The sequence below is a fragment of the Rattus rattus genome, chromosome 13 (genome assembly GCF_011064425.1).
Source record: "Rattus rattus isolate New Zealand chromosome 13, Rrattus_CSIRO_v1, whole genome shotgun sequence".
NCBI lineage: Eukaryota > Metazoa > Chordata > Mammalia > Rodentia > Muridae > Rattus > Rattus rattus.
The window spans coordinates 71914443-71940685 of NC_046166.1; positions in this window are offsets into that span (position 1 = coordinate 71914443).

Below are 26243 nucleotides of genomic sequence, written 5' to 3' on the forward strand. Positions count from 1 at the left end.
GTGTGACCAAGTATTTCCCAATTGTTTATAAAGCCCATTCACAGGAGGGAGCCCATGTTTATACTATAAGCCCAGAAACGTGTGTGTGTATGAGTGTGTGTGTGTGTGTGTGTGTGTACACGTGTGTTAGTATACCTGTCCAACTACCTTCTAAACAGTTACATTTGCATCTATAGATTGCTACTCTTGTCAGCCTAAATTGTGGAGGAAAAGGTCTTTTAAAGACTTTTTTCTTCTTTTATGTGCGTTTGTGTATACATGTAGTATGTGTGTAGTGTATGGTTATAGTATATGTGTTTGTATGTAGTGTTGTGTAGTTTGTGTAGTGTGTGTGTATGTGTGTAGTGTATATGTGTAGTATGTGTAACATGTATATGTGTGTGTACAGTGTGTGTATGTGTAGTGTATGTGTAGTGTGTGTGTAGTGGGTATGTGTGGTGTGTGCATGTGGTGTGTGTGTATAGAGAGAGTATTGTGCAGTGTGTATCTGTGTGTAGAGTGCATGTGTGTATAATGTGTGTGTGTTGTATGTGTACTGTATTATGTGTGTACTATGTGTAGTATGTGTGTATGTGGTGTCTGTGTGTATATAGTTTGTAGGTGTGGGTATATATGGATATGTGTATATATAGTTTGTAATGTGTAATATGTGAGTAGTGTGTGTGTTTGCAATGTGAGTATAGTGTATATGAAGTATATAGTTTATGTGTAGTGTGTGTATATATGAAGTGTATGTGTAATGTGTGTATGTATAGTGTATCTATGAGTATGTATAGTATGTATGTGTGCATAGTGTGTATGTGTAGTATGTATGTAGTTTTTATGTGTAGTGTATGTATAGTACATATGTCTATGTGTGTATTATGTGTACTGAGTGTGTAGATGTATAAGTGTGTGTATACATAGTATGTGTAGTATATGTATGTATGTGTCTAGTGTGTGTGTAGTGTGTGTTATGAGTGCATGTGCCTGTGGAGTCAAGAAAACATGCTATCCTTCTACAATTGGAGTTGCAGGCAGTCGTAAGTCACCTGAGTCGATGCTGGGAGTGGGTTCTCTGGAAGAACAGGAAGCATTTTTAACCATCAAGCCACCTTTCTAGTACAAGAGACTCAGAGTCAATCAAAGCATAAGTGGGTGCTGCTGAAGAGGCCCAGCATTCAGGAATGGTGACAATACCCGAAGTTCCAAAGGAGCATTGCATAGGAGGGGCAAAGAGACCAGAGGATGGGGAAAGCATCATAGCTACTTCCTCTGGGAGAGGAAGCAGAGGGAGGTTCCAAACACTCATAAGAAATGTGGACTTGCTCTACAAAACTTGTGAGACTCACTAAAGCCCCTGCCCAAGATTATATGCAATAAACAATTGCTGGAGGAATGGAGAGACTTTAGTAGAAGAGCTGCCTCCTAATTGCTAAGGAAACCCCAGTAACATGTCATCACTCATGCAAAAGTGGACTTTTAGGCAGTGCAGATGCCCAATGCCCCACGTTCCTGTATGTAGCCCTAATAATCACAGGTTACCTGGGCTGGACGTGGAAGGAGTCATTCTTTTGCTCTGCCATTTCCCTTTCTGTCTGGTGTAAATGAAAATAGTCTCCCCCATGAAAAGTCACACCAGTCATTCTCATGACCTCCATACATAGCTAGTACAAATGCCGTGGCTGGGCAGGAGGTAGAAATAACTCCTCATGCTGCAAAGAGAACTTCCTCCAGCCTGCATAAGCATGATAAAAAAAAATTCTGCTGTGCAGGGAAGACTGTCTGCTCCTCGCTGATGTGTGGCAGCACTGGATCCACGTGCTTCTCCCAGGGGTCCCTTCAGTCTGAAGCTGGTCTTCAGTGGGCTCTGGTCTTATGACTCCAGTCATAACTTTACCTTCACAGTGATGCCAGGCTCCACAGAGTTGAGGAAGGGACGGTATGACATGGTTCCCACCCCTGGAGCAAAGCCAGAAGGATGTGGGTCTTGAGTGCTGATGGTTGCCGTGGGTGTGAAGCTTTTTTTACATAATAATGTACATATTTTACTTCATGTTCCTCCTTTGGGGAATGGCCATCCTGCCAAGGCTAATGACTCAGTGATCATCACAAACAGCATAATTCCAGGAAGCAAGAATGTGTCTGGTGATCCTCAGAAATATGGTGACACTGTGACCTTCAGGCAACCCCTTAAGGCTGTGGGAAAGAACTCTGAAAACATGAGTTCAACAGACATTCAGAAATACACAAATCAGTACAAGAACTGTTCTTTACAGGATTTCTCAACTATGTGAAATATAAGGATGCTATATGAATTGTATGAGGGACTTCACAGACCTGAGAGAAAAAGGGCAGCTGCACTAACAAGTCAGCTTAGTCGGAAAGATATTAAGGAAGGAGACATTATTTGGTCAATAGAGGAAAAAACCTAGATCACGAAAGAATAGTTAAAAAAAAAACAAGGCTCGCATAGTTATATAATATTAGTGGTAAAATGGTGGTGGTCTCCATGGAAGTCATCAACAACTAAATTTGATCCAGCTATGCTACTAAAGGAGGTTGTTATATGTGCAATCCTAATAGAGGTTGGGGATGGACAAAAGTCTGGTATCAAGGAAAAAGATGATGGCCTAAAGATATTCCTACTTTGTGGAATCACTTAATACTTTCCAAAAATAAGTCTTGGAGTTGCTTAGATGAAAAAGAAAAATCCAAAGATTAAAAGAATATACTGAGGTAGCTAAAAATTACAAAAATGAGCGTCAATGCTTCTTGCATCAGCATAGACAAGAGCTCACTAAATTGCAAAAAAAAAAAATTATAAAAAGTATTATACTTAAAAGCTAACTTTCTCACAATAAAATAGCCTCTATGTCTAGAGTTGGTAACCATGAGCATCATGCCCAGTGAACCACATAGGGCTTGCTATGCTGGAACAAAATCAATCATTCAAACAAATACTTGCTGTCTGGCTCATCTGCCTCAAATGTGTCCTATATTTCAGTTTCTAAAAGTCTAGGGGCTAAGGTCATAAAATGATGATGCATGGAGTGATCAAAAGGAACCTGGGGTAAATTATTACACTGATATGCAGTTTCCGAGGAATTAGCTTATGCAAACAAAAGATTTGACTTTGGTCTGCAAGAGAGAGCTATCTCGAGCAGATCACAGAGCTGTCAGCTTGCATCCGTCATAGACTCCAAGTCATTCTTCCACTGCTTTTCTGCTGATTCCATTCACCCCTTTCTTGGGACCCTCCTTTGGGCTGAGACTGGACCTTGGCACAGGAATCCCAGCCTGCTCTGCTCTTGCTACTACTGTCCTCCTTGGCAACACACCTATATTTCTCAGAGTCTTGGGATCCTTCCTATCTGTGGCCTGACTTTCTTCTACAGCTTTGGGGATCCCAGAAACCTCTAAATCTAGACCAGCAGGTTGCCCTGGGTTTATTCCTCTCCTCCCCAGGCAGAGGCATGGTTTCCAGGAGGACATGTCCCTAGGAAGAAGGATCCAGCTTTGCAGCTCTGAGTTCTGCCTCCTAAGACCATCAGAGACCACCATGATTAAGTGTTGGCCCATCTCCTCACCCTACCTGATCATGGTTGAATGCTGGAGTCACTAATCCTTGTAGGTCTACATCAGTTTTACCCATTCCCCTCAGGATCTGATCTTTGATGGACCACGCCATGGCATTTCCCCATGGCATTAAGACTCTGACTATGAAAACCAAATAATCGTGGATGCCAGGTTTTAGTTAAGCCTCTTCAGTAGAATTTAACAACCATGGTTTATGTCCATCTTCCCAGAGTGGTTGGCACCTTGGGGGAAGGGCTAACTAGCAATTACACAGTGGCCTGAGGTCAGAGCCTGAGCTCCTCATAGGACCAGGGATAGCAGCTGCTCGAGCCTCAGAGATAGGTTTGGGATGAGCAGGGAACAAATCCCGCTCGACTCTTCTGGAAGGATTAGCAAAGACCCCATGAGCAGAAAGAGGCCTAGCCATAGAATCAAGCATTTGCTTTGACAAAGTCAGACTTCCTGTTTCAGCAACTTCTGCCACACAAAACGTGGAAATCCATAAATTCTTCAATTCATGCTTACAATTCATCTACTCTGGAGAGAAATGAGTTTGTCTTTTTTGTACTTGGTCTCTTAATGAAGGAATAATAAAATACAGTTGGACAGAGTAGAGAGGGGTGTGTGTGTGTGTGTGTGTAAATATATGCACATTCTTACCACAGATATGAAATGAAATGCTTTCCAAATTATCAGAGACAGCTGAAGAGAAGCACGGGTTAACCCAGGAGCCACAGTAAATGAACTTTAAATGTGCGTATGAAGAAGTTAGGAGTTTTCATGTTTTGACTGGAAAATGTTGCTGAGACAGAAAATCTAACACTATCAAAACAATGGTCTGGGCTCTGTAGCTAAGAGGCTGGCGGCTTGGCATTGGCCTAGGTCATGAGTCTGAGAGCTAGTTGTGGTTAGCACACTTGCTCAGACAAGACTGTAATTTTGGAACCTTCTTCTACACTGTAAATACAAGATTAGTCACCCTGCTCTGTGGCCGACTGTAATGTATGCCCAGGTGAAGGATAGTTCAAGTTTCACATATACCCAAGCCAGCTTAAATGAATGGAAGTCAATATTGCCACCAGTGTTTCTTGCACAGATAGACGTATTCCTGCAAGAGCTGAGCGACAAGTCCTCAAAGCCTTAGGGTTGACTTCAGCAGGGCCAAAGTCGCCATCCATGAACTTCAGCATTGGACACAGCTCCCTTGCTCCCTGGAGCAGAGGTGCCACTGCTGAAATAAACAGTTGCCAATCCATGGGTCATCAGGAAGTCACCCTGTAGCAACCCATGTGATTGGATCCTGCTACAACTGCCCACTTATAGGGGAGGAATAAAGGCTCAGAGAGGCCAAACGAGGTGCTCTCACAGCCAAACCAAAAGAAGATTAGGAAACCAGTCTCCCACATCTGTTCAGAATCAAATGGGGTCAGGTCAGGCCTGAATGGAGGCTCCCTGGTTTTCTGATATTTTAACGGTGAAATTCAGAAAATGGATCTAGATTCATTTCTGCCTCTGGTTAGCTGGTACCTGTGGAAGTCAGCATTTCCTCTCTGAGTTCCCATTTCTGGTTAGCTGGAACTTGTGGAAAGTCTGTTTCCCTCTCTGAGCTTCCATTTCCAGTTAGCTGGTGCCTATGGAAAGCAGTGTTCCCTCTCCAAGTTTCCATTTCTGATTAGCTGCTGCCTGTGGAAAGCAGTGTTCCCTCTCTAAGTTTCCATTTCCAGTTAGCTAGTACCTGTGGAAAGCCCATTTCCCACTCTGAACTTCCGTTTCCCTGTCCATGGAACAATAGCTCTGCACCTGGGTTTCGCTCCTGAGTGCCTGTCTCCGAGGAAACCACATGTTCTAGTTTTCTTTCCAGTGTAGGAGTGCCAGGGTCACACCAGAGGTGAGCATTAAACGAGGGAAAGGGGAGCTTCGGGCACACAGCAGCCCAAAGTCTGGGCTCTGGCTGCAGATACAGACTTGCTGAAGCCCACCCTGGGCATTTCCCCACCAGCACCTCTGCTGGCTTCAGGTCATGAGAAGATCACGGTAGCCTCCTCAGATGAGGATCAAGGCCTTCCCCTCCATTTCCCATAAGCAGCAGCTTCCACAGAACCGGAGCATGCTGGGTGGTCTTGTAGGGAAGGAAGTACAGCTGACTGAGCCCTGGGAAGTAGAATATACTCACCTGTACCAAGAACCCTGTTTCTGGGCCCTTACCCTGGAGGCAGCATCTAGACTGTAGGACCATGCTTGGGCCCATGATGGTTAGTTCCCAGACTGCCCCTGGGCCCCATGCATCCAGCATTACCTATCCCAGAGACTGAGCAGTGCTCACCAGAGCAGCCCCATCGGTGGCTAATTCAAGACCAAATAAAGGCGGAAAGCCCAGGAGTGAAGGACTCTGGGGCCTCTTCACAGGAAGAAGCCTACCACTCATACCCCTGCCCACTGAGCATCTCAACATCGCCTCCCCAGTCATAGGCACCCATTGCTGACATTTCCTCTGTGAACAGGACACTATACATCCACACATCCTGAGCAGAGCTAGCCAGCAGCTGCCCTCACTCATCACAGGCCCAGCCAATGTTCCCTTCCCAAGTCTAGTCTGGCTTGCTTAGTTCTGACCATTGATCCGCTGAGTCTCTGAGATCTGTACCTCAGGGCCTCTCTGTGCTTCACTCACCTTGCCTGGCTTCTTCACCACCTCAGAATGTGCCCAGCTCTCACATGTCAAACATTCCAACACCACATTGTCAGCAAAACCCTCCCATCAGACCAAACACTAGGAGAGGAGAGGATTGAGCATGTTTCAAGACAAGACAGACCTGCTTACAATCCAGTTCAACATTCTTCTCTCCTAAAAGATTGCATTTAAAATCTGATCTGCCACAATGATTTTCCTGGTAAGGGATCCACCAGATTTTAAGCCACAGAAGCCAAAGACTGTGGGATTTAAAGGTAGGAATTCTACCTGCTCAGAAGTTCCTGAAGCACTTTGTTTAAGACATGACCCAGCAGGTCAGCTTCATGAGACGTGACCCAGGCTAGGGCCAATAGATCTGGGTCTCCATGGGACAGACTCTGACTCAGTGTGGCCTTCAGATATGCAACATCCCAGTTGATGCTAATGAACATTTTATAAGCTTAAACAGGTGTGTATAATCATTGCTATGGTTCGATGGGTAATGTGCCTCCCAAAGGCTCATGGGTCAAAGGCATGGAATCCAGTTGCTCAAAGAAGTCTGAACCTTTGAGCAACTTTGAGTTTGAGTAAACCGACGGGCTAAGGCCATGACTGGTGTCTTACTTAGGGTTTTACTGCTATGAACAGACACCATGGCCAAGGCAATTAGTAGACCACATTTAATTGGGGCTGGTTTACAGATTCAGAGGCTCAGTCCATTATCATCAAGATGGGAACATGGCAGCATCCAGGCAGGCATGGTGCAGGAGGAGCTGAGAGTTCTACATCTTCATCTGAAGGCTGCTAGTGGAAGACTGGCTTCCAGGCAGCTAGGATGAGGGTGTTAAGCCCACACCCATAGTGACACACCTACTCCAACAGGGCCACACCTCCTAATAGTGTGCCTCTCCCTGGGCCAAGCATATACAAACCCTCACAACTGGGTCATAATTTGATGGCATTCTTAGAGGTGCTAAGAAGCAGAAGGTAGGCTGTGATGGAGCTCAGATGGTAGTCCTGCCTGGTGAAGCCCTGGGTTTCATTCCCTGGTAACCCATGTAGATAGTGTGATACAACATGTCTGCCACCAAGAAGGTGCACATGGGACAGTCTGAAGTCCAGTGTCATCATTGGCTACACAGCCAGTTTAAGGCCAAGCATAGCTCTACAAGATTCCATCTCAAATTAAAGGCCAAAATGTCACTTCCACTGACAATCTAAGAAGCAGAGAATATAGAAAAATCCAGGGACTGTGATCATGAGGTAGGTTGGTTGGTTGGCTGGTTGGTTGGTTGGTTGGTTGGTTGGTTGGTTGGTTGGTTGTTTGGTTGGTTGCTTGGTTGGCTGGTTGGTTGTTTAGTTGGTTGGTTGATTAGTTAGTTGGTTGGTTGGTTGGTTGGTTGGTTAATTGGTTGGTTGGTTGGTTGGTTGGTTGGTTGGATAGTTGGTTGGTTGGTTTGGTTTACAGGAGGGTGAACGAGGACCACAGCTGAGCCATGATTTCATTTGTTCAGATTCTAGCAACTGGATCTCACAGCCTGGGCAGTGGCTCTGGTGGCCTGACCTGTTTCAAGGCTCTGAGGCCTCCTGGACTCCTGAGGAGGAATCCCCACACAGTTCCCAGAAGCCTCATTCACATGCACAGCCTCTACAGCTGCAAGGAACAGAAAGTGGTGGTGAGAACATGCTCTGATGCCCAGGCTAGACCTTCCAACATATAGCCTTGCTTCCTGGGGAATGTGACTGCTCCTCTTTCCTCACCTACAGCTCAGTCTAGGGACATCCACACACAGCCTTCCATGCCTAGGTTGCACCCCTCAGCCTTCTTTGGTGTTCCCTCTTCCTCTTTTCCTACTGTGGTTGCTGGATTCTGAGGAGATGGTATGAAGCCCGCTGTATGTGTTCTTCCACATCCTCATCCTTCGAGGTCAAGTCTGTGGTCTCCTCACCAACTGAGGAGGCAGAGTACCTAGCCCAGGCCTGCTGAGCCTTGTGTTTCCGTAGTGTTGCAGATCCCATGCCCCTCTTCAGGGGTAATTCCAAGGTGTGGTACTGAATTTATTTTCAAATGCATTCAACATTTTCCTCCTCACCCTCAAATGTGTTTGCATATCCCTGCCTTTAAAAGATAGAGAGCTCCCTTATAAACCTCTGAAACACACGTTCTGGGCAGGACAAAAGTGAACCACCCCAAATTCTGACTCTTCTGAGTGGCAAGAGACACAAGCTAATTTATCGAATGAGCCTGATCGTATATGCAGCCCCTACAGTCAATGACACAGTGACATTCCAGCTCCCTGTCACTAGATGGCAACAAGCCACACATTCCTAGTCAGTGAGGGAGCCTCACTATAGAGTCGGCCATTGCTTCCAGCAGGTTCTATGGGAGAAATTACTGAGCGGTGCATCGTGGGTAGCCCTCCTGCCAGGATGCCATGACACTGACACACATGAAGTCAGCCCCTGATGGCTGAGGAAAACCATTATCAAGTGCAGCACAGAGCCCTGCTCTGGCGGTGGTGCGAATTTCATCTGTGCCACAGTTTCAGACTATTGCATCACTTGCTGCCCCAGCTGAGGAAGGCGGAGCCACCATGACGGTCCACTCCCTCTCCCACTTAGAGCACCATCAAGCCACAGAACACAAGGAAGCCCTTGCTCTGAAGATGGAGTCCTGTACAGATCGGCTTGAACCACAATGCCCCTTGTGCAGGGCGCCTCAGTGCAGGGGCCTCAAAGCAGCCTCAGCACTTTCTGTCTCTCGCTTCAACCCTGAAGCAGAAGAGTAAAGTCCCAACTCTGCCACAGTTCCAGTGTCTGCTCATCTCCCCATCTGCCACCCGAAAGGAGATTTCTGAGGAGAGATTATTGCCTGAGCTCATCAAGTCGAGAGCAGTAACTGGGAGGGAGGAGGAGGCGCCACAACCAAGTTTGTCATCTATTCAGAGGTCCGCTCTGAGGTGACCTTGACAGTACAAAAGCAGCTTTGTCTGCGTTAACCATGCACCTGTGCTCACAACACACAGGCACTCAAGCACATGCCTGCACGATATGCACACACGTGTACATATGCACATGCACACATGTACACGTACACATGCACACACATGCACAGCCCCGTTCCTTTCTGTGGCTCATCCTGCAGCAAGAGCCTGGGGCACCTACTCTTTTCTCACCCCAGGCTTTTGTGAAACTCACGGACATCTGAATGTCTTTAAGACGGCCTTTCCCCTACTGATCTGTCTGTTTCTCGTTTACCTCATAGACACAATCACGAGAGCTTCAGGGGAAGTTCTCCACAGTGTGAAGTCCGGGATGCCATCTTCCTCCTTGCTGGCCTCAAACATGGGTGACTGAACACTGGCTTTTGGAGAATGAGGTCTTGAAGGATGGAGACCAGAGAGCATCCTGCTCTGGGTAGCAGTTCATCCTGCTTACGTGGAGGGGTTGGCCATGCATGTGGACCACCGGCTTTCGTGGGGTAAGGTGGCAAGAAAAGACGCAAAGACGAGAGCCATCTGTGTCCCTTCCTGTCCTTGCCTGTCCTGGCCCTCACGAGGTACCAGCAAGGCATTGTGGGTGCACAAGCCCTCGTGGTTTGCACATGGGTGGCCAGGAAGACCTCCTTAACCCTGCAGGATTCTAGGCCCTCTCCACGTATGAGGTGCCCCACCCAGTCATCTGACCATTACACATGCCTGAGGCCTGTGCTCAGCTGATACCCGGGCACCAATTTTATCCAACACGAGGCAGCAACAGAGTCCCTTTTCTAAGTCACTAGGAGGAAGACAGAGGTGTCCATGGTTATTAGAATTCGCTGGTACCTGGCATATGCAGTAATTATGACAGCAGTGCCGATTTACTGAGGTTTACTGTGGCGAGCACTGTAAACGTACTCACGTGAGCGTGAGTGAGCCCTGCCGTTTATGCAAGTGCTGCTTCTGCGTCGCTTCCCGTCTGCCATGTCTCCTCCACTTTGTCCTTGTCTCCTCTGTGCTCCAAACAGCTGTTAGCTCGGTTTCACTTGCCTCCTGGGCTGTTTTCTGGCCTTCCCGACTTGACGGCTGCTTTACTCCCTGTGGCCCACGAATGTCACATGGCATCAGTGTTCCACCTAAGAGACAGCTGCCAACCTCTGACCTAGAACGGGATTCTGTCCTGTGTGAGATTTAGCCAGAGGAACGCACTGCCTGTTCAGACAAATGTCCAGTAGTTACCTACAGAGTAGTGAGCAGAGCCCAGAAACCATGAGGTCAGGGAACAGCCCAAGGTGCTAAGATCCATCCCCAACACGAGAAGAGAAATGGACAGACAGTGAAGGGCGAGGACAGGTGGGGAAGCATTGTCTGCATAAACGGCAGGACTCATGCACACCCACCAGGGTTAAACACCTGATCCCAAGCAGTGACCACCCCACAAGGCAGCTCTAAACCTGAACTTCAGGCTGCACTGTCTGCAGGGCTGCTGTATCAAATCAGCTTCCCACGAGAGCTTCCCAAGGAGCAGCCCAGGGGACATGATCCTGAAGGTCACCCTGCAGCGCCAAGGTCCGCACAGAGCAGGAAGCATCAGATACTGACCTTAGGGGCACTAGTGGGCAAGCAAGGGAGAGTAACAGCAGAAGCTCATGGATGCATAATTATGGCAGACACAAAGAACATTATGGAAATGAATCCGAGAGAATAATGCCCCAGTGCATGATGCTGGGCTCTAAAACACAAAAAGTACAGAATCTGAGGGATTGGTTAGGCCCTGTGTCTTAGTCAGGGTTTCTATTGATGCAATGACCAAGAAGCAAGTTGGGGAGGAAAGGGTTTATTCAACTCACACCTCCACATTGCTGTTCATCACCAAAGGAAGTCAGGGTTGGAACTCAAACAGGGCAGGAACCTGAAGGCAGGAACTGATGCAGAGGCCATGGAGGGAGCTGCTTACTGGCTTGTTCTTCATGGCTTTCTCATCTTTCTTACAGAACCCAGGACCATAGCCCAGGGATGGCACCACCCACAATGGTAGACTCTCTCCCACCATTGATCACTAACTGAGGAAATGCCTTACAGCTGGAACTCATGAAGATATTTCCTCTACTGAGGCTCTCTAATGACTCTAGCTTGTACAAAACCAGCCAGGCATACCCTCGTACAGCTGGCAGATGCCTTTGCTATATGCTGTCATCACAGGACATGTTCTTGGTTTGCATGTAGCTGGCCAGAGGCTGGATGGACCGGAATACAACCTTGAGGCTTTTGGAGTCTTCTGTGATGTCTAGACAAAGTACCTGAGTGGCACGGTGCCTGGTAGGAGCCACACAGAGGAAACAGAACTGTTCCTACAGAGAGCAGAGAGACACTCAGTCCTGTAGCCTTCAGGGGCAGTTCCCAGATGAAGGCAACAGGTAGGAGCTGTTGCTACAAACATAACCACATCTTCATCCATAAGAGGGCTCTGCACTGCACTGCTGGCCCGCTGAGACACAGAACCAGTACTTCATCCCGGCTTGCAGCTTTCCATAAACAGGGAAGAGTCTGTGCGCTCTAAATCTGCCTCTGCACAGTATGAAGAAATAGGAGTTGCTATGAGGAATGGAGCCTGCTGTATATCATGTGTATTTGAACATTCCATAAATGGTAGGGAAAGAACAAAGGCCACTATGAATGACTGTACATGATGCATGTGTGTGTGCACATGATAGGAACAGTACAGACCACTCTGTACAGGACATGTATTTATGCGTATATATGCACGTGTCTACACATGTGAGTGTGACTCATTCTGTGCATGGTATGTGCGTTCTCATATACATGCATGTGTCTACACATGTGTATGACTCACTCTGTACATGGTATATGTATTTGCATATACATGCACATGTCTCAAGTGTTTGAGAGTGACTCTCTCTGTACATGGTATGTGTATTTGCATATACATGCACATGTCTACACATGTGAGAGTGACTCATTCTGTACATGATTATGTGTGTTTGCATATACATGCACGTGTCTATACGTGTGTGACTTACTCTGTACATGGTATATGTGTTTGCATATACATGTGCATATCTCAAGTGTATTTGCATATACATACACATGTCTACACATGTGTGTCATTCACTCTGTACATGGTATGTGTGTTTGCATATATATGCATGTGTCTACACATGTGTATGACTCACTCTGTACACGGTATATGTGTTTATGTATACATACATATGTCTTCCATGTATTTGAATGTGACTCCCACTGTACATGGCCTGTATTTATGTATTTGGCCCATGTCCACACATGAGTGTGACTTCTCAGAGATTCTAGGGAGCAGCGTTTGTTCTTGAGGAAAGGGACCTCCCTTTAGGGCTGAAAGATATTCATGATGGACAAACTGCACCAAAGCAGAGGCTTAGGGCACAGAGTCAATGTCCCATTGGCAACTCTGTCCAGCCAGGCTGTCACTATGTCATATTCTCACTTTTACATGCCACAGATACATATTTACCATGCATTGCTCAGAGTGAGGCAGCTTCTGCCAGACCAGGATCTGCCCTGGTTTGTCAACTCGTTCTTGGGTTAGTAGAAGCATCCTCTTCCTGAAGACCTAAACACTGAATGCAAACGCAAGACGTACGCCAAGCAGAGATGCTTTGCAGCCTCGCTTCTGCATCTGCAGCGTCCGCAGCCAGTGTGTGGACCTGAGTAGCATCACCCATTCCCCCAACAGTGCATCCCCCCACCTGCCAAAGGCCATCTGTAGTATGTGGGGGCCATGTGCAGCAGGATACCCCAGAGCACACGGCTAGGAAAAGTGGACATTTCACCATTCACAAATAAACATGATGTAATGTGGAACACACGGGCTTTCTTGGTAAGTCAAGGAGACCATTAAAGATTACTGTAGAGGGCACACAGGGGGACTTTGCATAGAGTTAGGAGATGAGAAGCCCCAGTTCATGAAAAGGGGGGCTGTAGGCATGAAGGACAGAGCCATAGGCAGAGCCTGCTCTACAGAGAGGATCAGGAAGCAACATCGGGGCAACGGGAGCCTTGGTGTCAGATAAGCAAAAAGTGCTCAGGCAGAATAAGGACCTCATTCCTGGTAGGTAGAGAGTTCACTCTAGAAAAGTCATTCAACAGAGGGCAGAGAGAGCCACAGAGTCCATCCATGTCCACCTTGTCCAAAATAGTCACTGGGTTTCCTTAGTGTCCAATTAACCCCAAGTGCTAAGGGCTCTAGAGAAACCCTTGACCCTTGTCATTTGTCTGGGAGAATCTAGGATCCGCAGTGCTGCAGTCTTCAAGGAAAGGACAGGCCAGACATCCAATAATGTGGCACCTGGCCTTCAGGATGGCAGGGTTCAGCAAGGCCAGGAAAGACCACAGTGCAGTGTGGGTCAGTGCACAGCAGGCATCCTGCAGAGGTGTGCTCAGTGAAACAATGGGAAGAGACTGGAGAAGTCTCTTACAGCTATGTGGACAGTCAGGACACCCATCATCAGACAGACAGACAGGACAGAACAGCCATTATCAGACAGAGACAAACAGTCAGGAAACCCATCATCAGACAGACAGACAGGACAAGGTAGCCATTATCCTAGAAAGAGAGAGGGAGGGAGGGAGGGAGGGAAAATACCCATCAATCATCAGTATAAGGACAAAGAGAATGCTCTTCAAGCACAAGATCCTCAAAGCCATTAGAAAATCAGTCCTGTGTTTCAAGGGCTGACCCCAACCCTTCTGGTTGGTAATTTTTCACGAGCCCACCTAAACTCCACTTCTAGGACAGAAAATGGAATCTGATTACACAGGAAAACGTATCCAGTGATAGATGCCACGGTGTCCAGACACTAGTCGCAAAGTCAGTCTGCAGGTCACTTGGATACCATGTCCCCTTTCCATACTATCTGACACTCAGAAGCTGAGGGGGAAGGGGAGCCAATGGGGAGGACTCAGGACTCCTGACTTCTAATGAAGTTGGTTGCTAGAGCTGAGGGAGCAAGAGAGTCCTCCAAGCAGATCAAGAAGATGAGAAAAACAACAGAACATCACCCAAGAAATGATAGAAGAAAATCCTCTTACTGACCCACCACTCAGTACTGGCAGAATTTTATAGAAAGACCCTAAAAACTCGTGGGACAAAAGAAATTAAAGGAAAGCAAAAAGAAAATCCAGAGTTCTGTTAGCTCCTCCCATCCCATCTCTCTCTCCAGGGAAGATTCTAGAAGATGATGGGGGCAGTCTTCAACTGAACAGCTTTGGTCACTGACTGACTGGCGGTGATCGTTTATGAAGGCCTAAAGATACTCCGTAAACAAACAAAGAAAGGAAAATTTGTCAGAATACTCTGGGACACATGGAGCAATCCAAGCAGCAAACTTTAAGTGTGCTCAGTGACATTATTTTCTCCCTCTCTGGTCCTGAGGAAGTGTTCCACCAATGTTAGTTGTTTGTTTAGGAAGAGTTAGGGGGTAGAGTGGAGGGAGAGGAGAGGCAAAGTAGAGAATGGAGACAGGTTTCTAGCAAGAAGAGAGTTTTTAATTGGTTGTTTTGTCTGCTGGGTTGGTTGTGTTCGGTTTTGCAGTGTCGGGGATTGAACCAAGGGTCTCACACATGCTAAGCAAGTGCCCTACCCACTGTTCTGTATCTACAGCCACCCATGAGTTTATTACTAAAGCATCCAGGTTGGTCTTGAACTCATGATTCTCCTGACATACCCTGAAATTACAAGAAAACACCACCATGCCCACACTGAAGGAGATGGCAGAGACGCTGACAGGGGGAGAAGATGGTGCTGGTGGGTGGGTGCAGAGGGGCTGGTGCTGAAAGACAATGCAGTGTTTATATAGCCCCAACATGGCCCTACAGTCAGGTAAGGAATCTGGCCACTCTCATACTGATCTTCTTTTGACCTCAATGCTTCTAGGGGAAAAAATGGACCCTTTGCTGATGGTTAGTGGACTTAGGAATTGACAAAGATTTCAGTCTCCACCCGCAGCTAATGTCACCACAAGCTAGACACGGTGGGAGGAGTCAGGGGCTGAGATACGGCACTTCCATTAGAAAGTGTGGACCTACCTGAGCAGGCCTACCTTAGCAGTAGCCACAAGCAGAAACTGCTGCTATGACAAGGAGATAAATATACACAGATGCAGCTCAAGGAGGGGTGAGAAAGCTTGAAAGAGACCCCCATAGGACAGGGTGGAGCTACTGTATCCTCCTATCCCCACCCCAGAGTAGGGTAAAACTACTGTATCCTCCTACCCACCCCATAGAACAAGGTGGGAGCTACTGTATCCTCCTACCCACCCCATAGAACAAGATGGGAGCTACTGTATCCTCCTACCCACCCCCCAGAGCAGGGTAGAACTACTCTATCCTCCTACCCACCCCCACAGAGCAGAGAGGAGCTGCTGTATCCTTTTACCCACTCCACCCCCACTGGAGTAGTTCATTAACCAGAAAGTCCAGCATCCTTGAATGAAGACATCTCTTTATAGATCCCAGGTAACACAGCAAGGCCTCTCATCTCCCTAGGACACCACGCAGAGCCCACATAGGATGGGCCTCTTCTACAACAGGCCAACTGCAATCCTGCAGGTAAGATGACTACATACTCTGAACATTCACGGAAACCAACAGTATCCAGATGGAGCAACAGAACTACATTAACTGTGAGAACTTAACAAGATAGCGGGCTCAAGGTAGACGTGCTGCAGTGAGGGGCTCTCTGAGATTCCAGCCCCACAGTCCAATCGTCCAATTCTGCCAGCCTCTCCTGTTCATTTCTTTCCATTTGCTAACCATGTATATGGATGGCACTATGGCCAGAACCCTGAGAAGGCCTCACTCACAGCTCAGATCTTACCAGGCCAGAGGACCAGAGAGTGTGTCCTTCCCACTTGTCACCTGTCACCTTAGTGGCACACTGTAATAGACAATGGTACTAAAGTTTGCTAAATGCTTTCCCAGAGCCGCTCTGAGAGCAGAAAGAGAACCTTGGTCTTCATCCCTTTCTTTGGATGTGAGACGCATATCCTTCGCCATGGCAATGTGGCGGTCAGCACACTGGCCCTCAGTATACACAACTATTGCCAGGGTAATAGTCTGGGGCTCCTGTTCACCAGCTCCTAGCAGGAAGTTACAGGGTAAGAAGGGCCCTAGATATCAGCTCTATTTCCTTGGACAGGGACCTCTGTGGGGTGCTGGTGTTCTGCTGAACACCAGCACCCCACAGAGGTCCAATGCTAGCAGCCAATGGAGGTTCCAGGCCTGCAGCTGGAACCCCCACAAGCTGCATGATGATCCCTAAGCTCACCTCATGCTAGTGAGATATCTCACTCCTTCACACACACACACACACACACACACACACACACACATACATACACACATACACATACACATACACACATACACACATACACATACACACACACACACACATATACACACATACACACATACACACACATACACACACATACACACACATACACACACATACACAAACATATACATACACATATACACACGCATACACATATACACACGCATACACATATACACACGCATACACATATACACACGCATACACATATACACATGCACACACATACACACACACTGATTTTCTTACAAGCCCTAGACGACCGCCCAGTCTGGCACTACCTCAGCCACTGCAGTGACTCACGCATTCTCTCAGGCTTTTACAGATGCCTGACTTTGCTTTCACACAGCTGACGCTGCATTTCCACTTGCTGTTGTACTCAGGGTTGCTATTGCTGTGGTAAAACATCATGACCAAAGCAACCACGAGAGGAAAGGGTGTGCTGTGGCTTACACTTCCACATTACATAGCCCATCACTGACAGAAGCCAGGACAGGAATTAATCAAAAAGGACAGGAGCTAGTGGAGAGACCACGGAGGAGCACTGCTTACTGGCTTGCTCCTCCAGGCTTTCTCACCTGCTTTCTTCCAGCACCATCACAGTGAACTGGCCCCTCCTACATAAAACTGTCAATCAAGGGGTTTGGGGATTTAGCTCAGGGGTAGAGAGCTTGCCTAGGAAGCACAAGGCCCTGGGTTCGGTCCCCAGCTCCGAAAAAAAAGAAGAGAAAAAAAAACTGTCAATCAAGAAAATATCCCCAAAGCCAGTCTGGAGGGCGTTTTCTCATGACTTTTCCTCTTCTGAAGCAGCTCTAGCTTGTGTTGGGTTGACATAAAACCAGTCAGCACGCTAACTTCATTTAGTTTCTTCCCACCTTGAATAGCCTTCCCCAGGCCTCTCCTTTTTACACTCACGGTAGCAACTGGGGACTGCCCCATGCTCTCCCTCCTTGACAGCTGCCCCTGGTTGCCCTCTAGATGTGGGGATAGGTTAGTGTCCATCCCCACAGGGTGGAGAGGTCACATGGTACTTCTGAGATAAGGCCTGGGTCCCACAGAGGGATGTCACAGCACAAGGATGATGAGGGGAGGAGTCCAGTGAGCTTTGCTTTGCTGCTGCCCAGGGTCCTCCCTCTTCTTAGTTTAACCAAGGGAAGCTGGGCTGCACAGTTAACTTCTGTTGCTGTGACAAAATACCACAGTCAAGGCACTTTATGGAAGGAGGGGTTTTTTTGGTTTGTGGTCCCAGAAATCAGGGCGCAAGACACAGAGAAAGCAGACTTAAAGTTAATCAAGCCCTTTCTCTCCCAAAGCCTGTACATGAAACTTTCTCTACCAGGGTGTCCCCAGACAGTGTCACCAACTGAGGACCAAGTGAGTTCATATGTCCTAGTCTGTGGGGAAGCATTTCTCATTCAAACCACCAGGGTGAGGAGAGAGGAATAAAGAGGTGAGTAAGAGTTTATACACACATACACACTCACTTATACACATACACACATTTATAAACACACACACATACATACACACAAACACATACATATATACACACATACATACAACACTTACAAACACACTCATACATACATGTATACAAACACACACATACATACATGCACACTTATATACAAACACACACTTACACACATATACGTACACACTTACAAACACATATACACTTACATACATACACACAATATTTACAAACACACACATACATATACACAAACACACACATACATGCACACAAACACATACATATATACACACATACACACACATACGACACTTACAAACACACTCACACATACATGTATACAAACACACACACATACATGCACACTTATATACAAACACACACACTTACACACATATACGTACACACTTACAAACACATATACACTTACATACATACACACAATATTTACAAACACACACATACATATACACAAACACACACACATACATGCACACAAACACATACATATATACACACATACACACACATACGACACTTACAAACACACTCACACATACATATATACATGCACACTTATACACATATACATACACACTTATAAACACACACACTTACACACATATACATACACACTTACAAACATATACACACACATACATACATACTTATACATATACATACACACAAACACATATACACTTACACACACATACATACACACTTACAAACACACACATATACACATACATGCATATACACTTACAACACACATACATACACACAAACACATATACACTTACACACACATACACACTTACAAACACACACATATACACATACATGCATATACACTTACAACACACATACATACACACAAAACATGTACACTTACACACACATACATACACACTTACAAACACACACACATACATACACACATACATACACACTTACAAACACACACATACATACGCACATGCATACACACTTACAAATGTACACACACTCCTCACCAAACAAGTGGAATCTTCATTACTAACAAATGGTGGTGCTCATCAACACGGTACACTACCAAAGTCTAGGGTTCTTTCCCTAACTCTGCCAAAAAAAGTAAATAAATAAAGATGAAGGAAAGGTGGTGTGCATGCAAAGTGGACAATACTACCATTGCTATGGAAACTCCAAATAAAACCAGAACGGGACATTACTTACCACTGAGAAGATGGCAATCATTTAAAAAAGTAACAGCCAGACAGAAAATGACACGCCCCGTCCTTGCCACCCATTCTCCATGACATTCATCAGCTTGGGCAAATGGGTCTAGGGATGAACAGCCAGATCTCCAGTGCCAGGGGGAGGAGAAGCCACTCATCCACTTACTCCTCTCCAAGGAGAAAACATCACCTCAGACCCCAGGAGACCAGGACCTCCGTGTGAGTTACTTTCAGTCACTGTCTCCTGTCTGAACCCCAACCAGTACACTGTGGGGAACATAAACCTGCCACTCTTCTCCATCTGAGTGGATGGTGAGCCACCGTCCACCAAAGGGAGACATAGGACAAAGGAAAGGACTCATATTCAGACCAGGCGCTTCTTCAGAAGGACACCTTTGTCTGCTAACCACCAAGCAAGCGCAGTAAGAACCCCTGCCTCAGCTCTACCAGGACAGCGCCTCTGCCAGCCCAGACACAGGCTGTAGATGTATGGGGCACTAGGAGCAGTGCCTGAGGGATGGCTTTCACTATCTTCCTTCAGGCCTCACTTATACCCAACCTGAGTGAGACCTTGTCCCTCATGAGGACACTACGAAGCTTTGTTTGATCTTCTTGAGTCACACAGAGGACCCCTCCTCAGGCTTCCTGCTTCACCTCTTATGTCTTTGTGATTGCACTTCACTGTCGTGCCTGGAAAGGTTCATCCCCACTACCCCATCCCCTTCAAACTGAGCGCTTCAGTGGTTCCTTCCCACCAGGAATGAGCCCAACCTTTGCAAACTCACTGAAAATAACATCTATGCTAGACTTTCCGAGAGAGGTCAAATCACACCATTCTAACATAAAGAGATTGTCTGGAGCAGAGTGTGTGTGTGTGTGTGTGTGTGTGTGTGTGTGTGTGTGTGTGTGTGTGTGTGTGAGTGTGAGAGAGAGAGAGAGAGAGAGAGAGAGAGAGAGAGGGAGAGACAGAGACAGAGAGAGACAGACAGAGACAGAGACAGAGAGAGACAGAGACAGAGATAGGAGAAAGAAAATGTGATAAAAATGTGTATGCATGTGTCTGTGTGTGTGTGTGTGTGAGAGAGAGAGAGAGAGTCAGAGACAGAGACAGAAACAGAGAGACAGAGACAGAGATAGGAGAAAGAAAATGTGAATAAAAATGTGAATCGAAGGCGTTGTAAAAAAGGCGTGAGAGAGAGAGAGAGAGAGAGAGAGAGAGAGAGAGAGAGAGAGAGAGAGAGAGAGAGAATGAATTGGTAGAACACAAAGTCAAGGATTCAGTTCCCAGAGCCACACAAAACCACAAGTGGTGGTACATGCCAATATCCCAGTGGCACTTAGGAGGTAAAAGCAGAAAGATAACAAAGTACAAGGTCACGGTGGATTTGAGGCTAGCCTAGGCTACATCACACACACACACACACACACACACACACACACACACACACACACAATAGGTGCAAGTATCCGTAAGCACTGGGACACTTTGAAATTGGGCAAGCAGCAGCATTAGGTCCAGCTAGGAGAGAAGAACTTGGCCCTGATCTGCAGGTAGGTGACAGACACAAAACTTTCAGTAAACAAAGGGAGAGCAACTCAGACAACACCAAGGAGGAAGCAGGAGAGAGGTACCCTCTGGGCAACAATGAGCAGGTACAAACTATAAGACTGGGGAGCCCACCATGTTCCCCCACACAACCTGCCACACAGGACGCTTGGAAGGGTTTTCCCCCAGAGCAACAGAGAAGATATGCAGACATTCAAACAGGATCCCCATCAGCAAACCGCAGTGGTCTGGTGTGTGAGCTCGGCACAGCGCTATGGGAGCCATGTGTGAGGCAAACAGAACTGTCCGATGCAGAGAGGAAGACAAGAAAGGCCATAGGAGAGGAAGGCCAAGAGGTGGGTGAAGAAGACCACATTGGTGTACAATGCTAAACTTGAACGTGTTTGTCTGTGCATCAAGTGCCTGTCTGGCACTCAGGAAGCCAGAAGAGGGTGTTGGACCCCCATGGAACTGGAATTAACAGATGGTTGTGGGCCACCTGTGGCTGCTGGAAACTGAACCCCAGTCCTGTGGAAGAACAGTCAGTGCTCTTAACTGCTAAGCGATCTCTGCTTCCCCAACTGGCATGTTTTTCAGAAACAAAGGCAGGTCTCTAAAGATAAGGGAAGACAGAATGTTGGTCCAACCCCTGTGGGGACAACTGAGGCAGAAGGGGGAGGAACAGAAGTGGTTCACAGCAGGCAGAGACAAGAGCCGACCACCACAGAGTCCATCAGAGAAACCTACCTCTGCCGACAGCCCTGATCTTACGTTTAAGTCAACTGTTTCCAACCACAAAGCTCAAGAGAAATTAATTTCTAAAGTGAGCCCTGGCTGTTCACACTTCTGCGTCTTGGAGCGATTCAGTCAAGGTAGTTTGGGTCCATTTTTGGTTTAAAACATGTAACCATGTTAAGTAACAAGGACAAACAGTTTACTTTGACTCACAGACTGAACAGTCACTCCAAGCCTAGGTGAGGCCTTCATGGCTACATCAGGATAAGATGGCTTCCTGATGGCAGCTGGCACATAAGCTCTCAGGGCAGCTCTGCTGATGACCTAGCTCTCCCCATAGGACCCACTTAACAGCTCTCTCACCTTCTCTGAGTTTTACGTAAGAGTCCAACTTCTAGCCTTGAACCTCTAGCTCGCCCAAATGACCTCAAAGACTTTCGCCAAAGGCAGGTACCTATAGAAACGCAATGCCAGGACAGACATGGGAGTTATAGTTTAGAAATAAAATTTTATAGCTGGAGTATACTCACTGATGTGGTTTTATATATAGCCTTTGGCAAGGGCTCTGTCACCCCAGGACTACCTCCTACAAGGGTGCTGGCACCCCAGACCTGTCCTTCAGAGCCGCGGTTTCCTTTGTTTCAGTGACCTTTGTCATAGAATTATAATTTTAGCCACAGCAGATTAAAGTTCCTAGGACCTAGACTGAAATGTTAGCACACGCCAACCAAATGAGGGAAGACTAAACCACAGCTCTCAGCCTTCCTCTTGACAGCCTTTGGCCGCTTCTAGGAATTTGGCATTTGTCACTGGGCTTGGACAAGGAAGTAGGCTCAGGTAAGAATATTAGACCGTGGGCTTTGTTTACCACTTTGCTGAATTCCTTCCTTACGTGATCTCTTTGCTGACTACTTTACTTAGTCATTACCTTGTGTGATCTCTTCGCTTACTGCTTTCTAGTGTGGTCTCCTTGTTTACTTCTTCACTTGATTGCTTTGTCTTTGATCTAAGAACTGACCTTGTGTTTCGGATGTACCTAGAATGATATAAAAGCTGACTGGGAAAAATGAACCCACTTCAGCCTCCATGGCTGGAGTCATGTTATAGTCTTATCTAATTGTCTTTGTCTTTTCAATCCTCACTCCTTCCCTGGAGGCCCGGCTGACTGACTGAGCTGGCTTGGTCACCTTCCTAATGTTGCAACCCTTTAATACACTCCCTTGTGTGGTGATGACCCCCACCCCCCAACCATAAAATTATTTCATTGCTACTCCATAACTGTAATTTTGGAGTGTTATGAATCATAATGTAAATATCTGATATGCAGGATATCTGATGTGCGACCCCCAAAAGGAGCCGTAACCCACCGGTTGAGAACCACTGCTCTAGAAGTACGAGCTTCTTGTGTGAAAGGCCAGGTAAAATAGAGGCACCACTACCTGATACAGTCGGTAGGAGACTATCAAGCTGGGAGGGGAACCAGAAATTATTCACGTCCATCACTTACGGGTGTCAAGCGGAGAAGGGGAAAGACACTTTGGTGCTGTCTCAGAAGGTGACAACACCACTTCAAGCTGGCCTTTTGGGAGACATTAACCTGTAGCAGAAAGACCCACATGATGGGAGCAGGGGGTGGGGTGCAGGGTGAGCAGGGCAGCAGGGCCTGGGGGCATCTCATGCACTGAGCACAGCACTGGATCACTGAGCTAGAGAGAATGACCCATGAGATCAACTAGGGCTGTGTACCTCAGAGTGGGGGACACAAACAGGATGATTGGGAGTGTTTTGGGGAGCACAGCAACAGTAAAATGGCCTTCTGGTTAGGATGGCCTTCCCAAGGCTCAGCTTCAGGCATGGCCATCCAGATACAGCATGACAGCTCCAGTCACCTATGACAAAAGACCTCTAGCCATCCAGCCATACAGCTCAGGGTTATGGGTGAGTTTTGCAGCCAAATCTGAAACAACATGAATGTTGACCTAGGTGCTGTAAGGGACTGTTAAGTTTCTAGAGGAGAGAGAACTGGGCATCCATAGACATGAAAATATAAAGAATTTGGGGAGAGAAACAAGCTCTTCCCCACAAAGGACCGCCACCTGTGTTTCTCTTACCCAGTGTTCCCTTATGCTCCATTATTCCCTATTGTGTTTTAACAATCACATCTGGAAGAGCATCTGGGAAATAGACCAAAAGAACAAATTGTTAGAAACATCGGCGGGATGCTGAGATGAGAGGTGAAAGTTGAAGGAGAAACACAATGTTTTCCCGGTCTTCAGTTGTGTCTCTACCAACAGTTTGCGACAGTAAAATGTCGCCTTAGAGCAAAGAAACCCGACAGAGCCCCCAACATACACAACCAAGGCTGACATTTCAGCACCAAGGCCATTGAATTCAGTGCTGCCCATCCAGGCACAGCTCTGCCACTGTACAGACTAGAATATAGTGGACCATCCTCTCTCTAACAGCATCCAGGTCAAGCAAGTCCACAGCTGGACAGCGGCCCCCAGGTGGGAGGACAGGAACATGACAACAGGATGAGAAGGGGTCCCCCAAGTACAGCCGAGTGCTGTCATCAAAGCCACCAGATGACTTGGGGACTGGAAAACAGGCCCACTGGGCCTCCCCAGCTCCAGACATGAGGTCCACAGGTTTCCAAGAGGTGCTGGATCCTGCTATCTTAGGAACCCCACCTTCAGAAGCAGTGGTCTAGCCCACAGAACTGGGCCCCCAAAATTCCCCAAATCTAATCAATTATGTGTATGTAAAAAAATGTCTGGTTTCCCATTGAATCCCATATGTTTTGAATGTGAGTGTATGCATGTGTATATGTGCGCGTGTGTATGTGTGTTTGCATGCACATGTATGTATGTGTGTATCTGTGTGTTTGCATGTGTATGTGCTTATGTGTGTGCTGTGTGTGTGCTGTGTGTGCATGCACATGTATGCATGTGTGTATGTGTATATGTGTGTTTGCATGTGTATATATTTATGTGTGTGTTATGTGTGTGCATGCACGTGTATGCATGTGTGTATGCGTATATGTGTGTTGGCATGTGTATGTGTTTATGTGTGTGCTATGTGTGGGCATGCACATGTATGTGTGTGTGTGTGTGTGTGTGTGTCTGTGAGGAAATGGAAAAGATGATAAACAGATTGTGTGAAACACAAGCAGCTGGTCAGCCCCCTGAGGGCTGTAGGGCGCCCATGGTTTCTCCTCACAGCGTTAAGTTAGAATTCTAGCTCAATTAGAACCGCCAAAAATATCTCACAGTAAAGTGCTGCCCTCCCTACACTTCTCGCTAGTACTGAAACCGGTCGCCTTCCTGGACTCCGCAGAGTGTACAGGGTGGAGAGCTGGCTTGTACACCTCACCGTTCACAGAGAGCTATTTAATGTGCAAGAAAGTCGTTACATCTGTGAACAAACTCGAGTGTGCGAGTCCCTTTTCTGAGAAGGTCACACTTCTGAAAGCTTTAGAAGCATTGGAGGAAATGGTAGAAATGTCTGTAGTACAGAAAATGCTGAGGAGTCCAAACAAAACACGGCCATCCTCACTCTTCTCCTGGGATAGTAAGAGCTAGGCAGGAAGAGCTCAGAGAGCAGCGAGAATTGGGCAGGAAGAGCTCAGAACATCACTGGACCACACAGAGGTTCCCAGGAGCAGAAGTCCAATGAGCCAAGAGCAAGACACCATCAGAGGTTGGCATTCGTGAATATTAAGTTCACTGCCAAGACTCAGTACTCAGGATAGAACCAACCACAAGTACCTCTCTGTAAGGCACTACAGCCTTCTCAGGCTTGGGACACTACACAGCACAGGTGCATAGGAACATGAGGTAAACAGAGAAGATTTTTTAAGCAATGAAATCCCCACTTTAAAAAACTTGAGAGGTTTCTCAATGGTTAAGCACACTTGATTTTGTAGAGGTTGCCAGCACCCACATGAAGGCTCACAACCATCTGTGACTACAGTTGCAGGGGACGTGATGCCCTCTTCTGTTCTCCATTGGACTGCATACCCATGATATACACACATGCAGGCAAAAAAAAGAAATTTAATACATTTTTTTTAAAAATTCAACCCCACAAAAATATGGGAGATGAGTGTTAGCGACTTTCATATTGCTATGTCCAAAACACCTGATATGAACAGCTTAAATGAGAAGCTGTATGTTGGCTCACGGTTTCAGGGGGGATTGCAGCCAGCCACAGAGGTGGGGGCATAGAGTGAGGAATCTCACAAAGTGATGAACAGAAGCAGAGAGCAGAAGGCCAGCATCCAGGGGTGGGCACAACTTTCAAAGGTCTGCCTTCCACCTGCTAGGTTTCTCCTACTCTAGTCCTACCACAAGCTGGGACTGGGAACTCTAAGCATGAGCATGTCAATGTGCTAGAGATGTCCAGGCTCAAGCAAGGTCTTGATAGCAAGATGGCGCCAAACAGATCACAAAGACAGAGAGAGTGTTAACCACACAAGGGCTGAATCAAGAAAGCAGGGGGCACTCTACCTCGATCTCAGCTGGATCACGGGAAAGGAAGCTGGGGCTCCACTCCACCCACACTCTGAAAACCTACGAGTCTGCAAGTACTCACTTGGGAGCTACAAAACCACTTTAGAGAGCAGGAACATTTGCCAGTGCAGAATTCAAAACACTGAAGATCAGT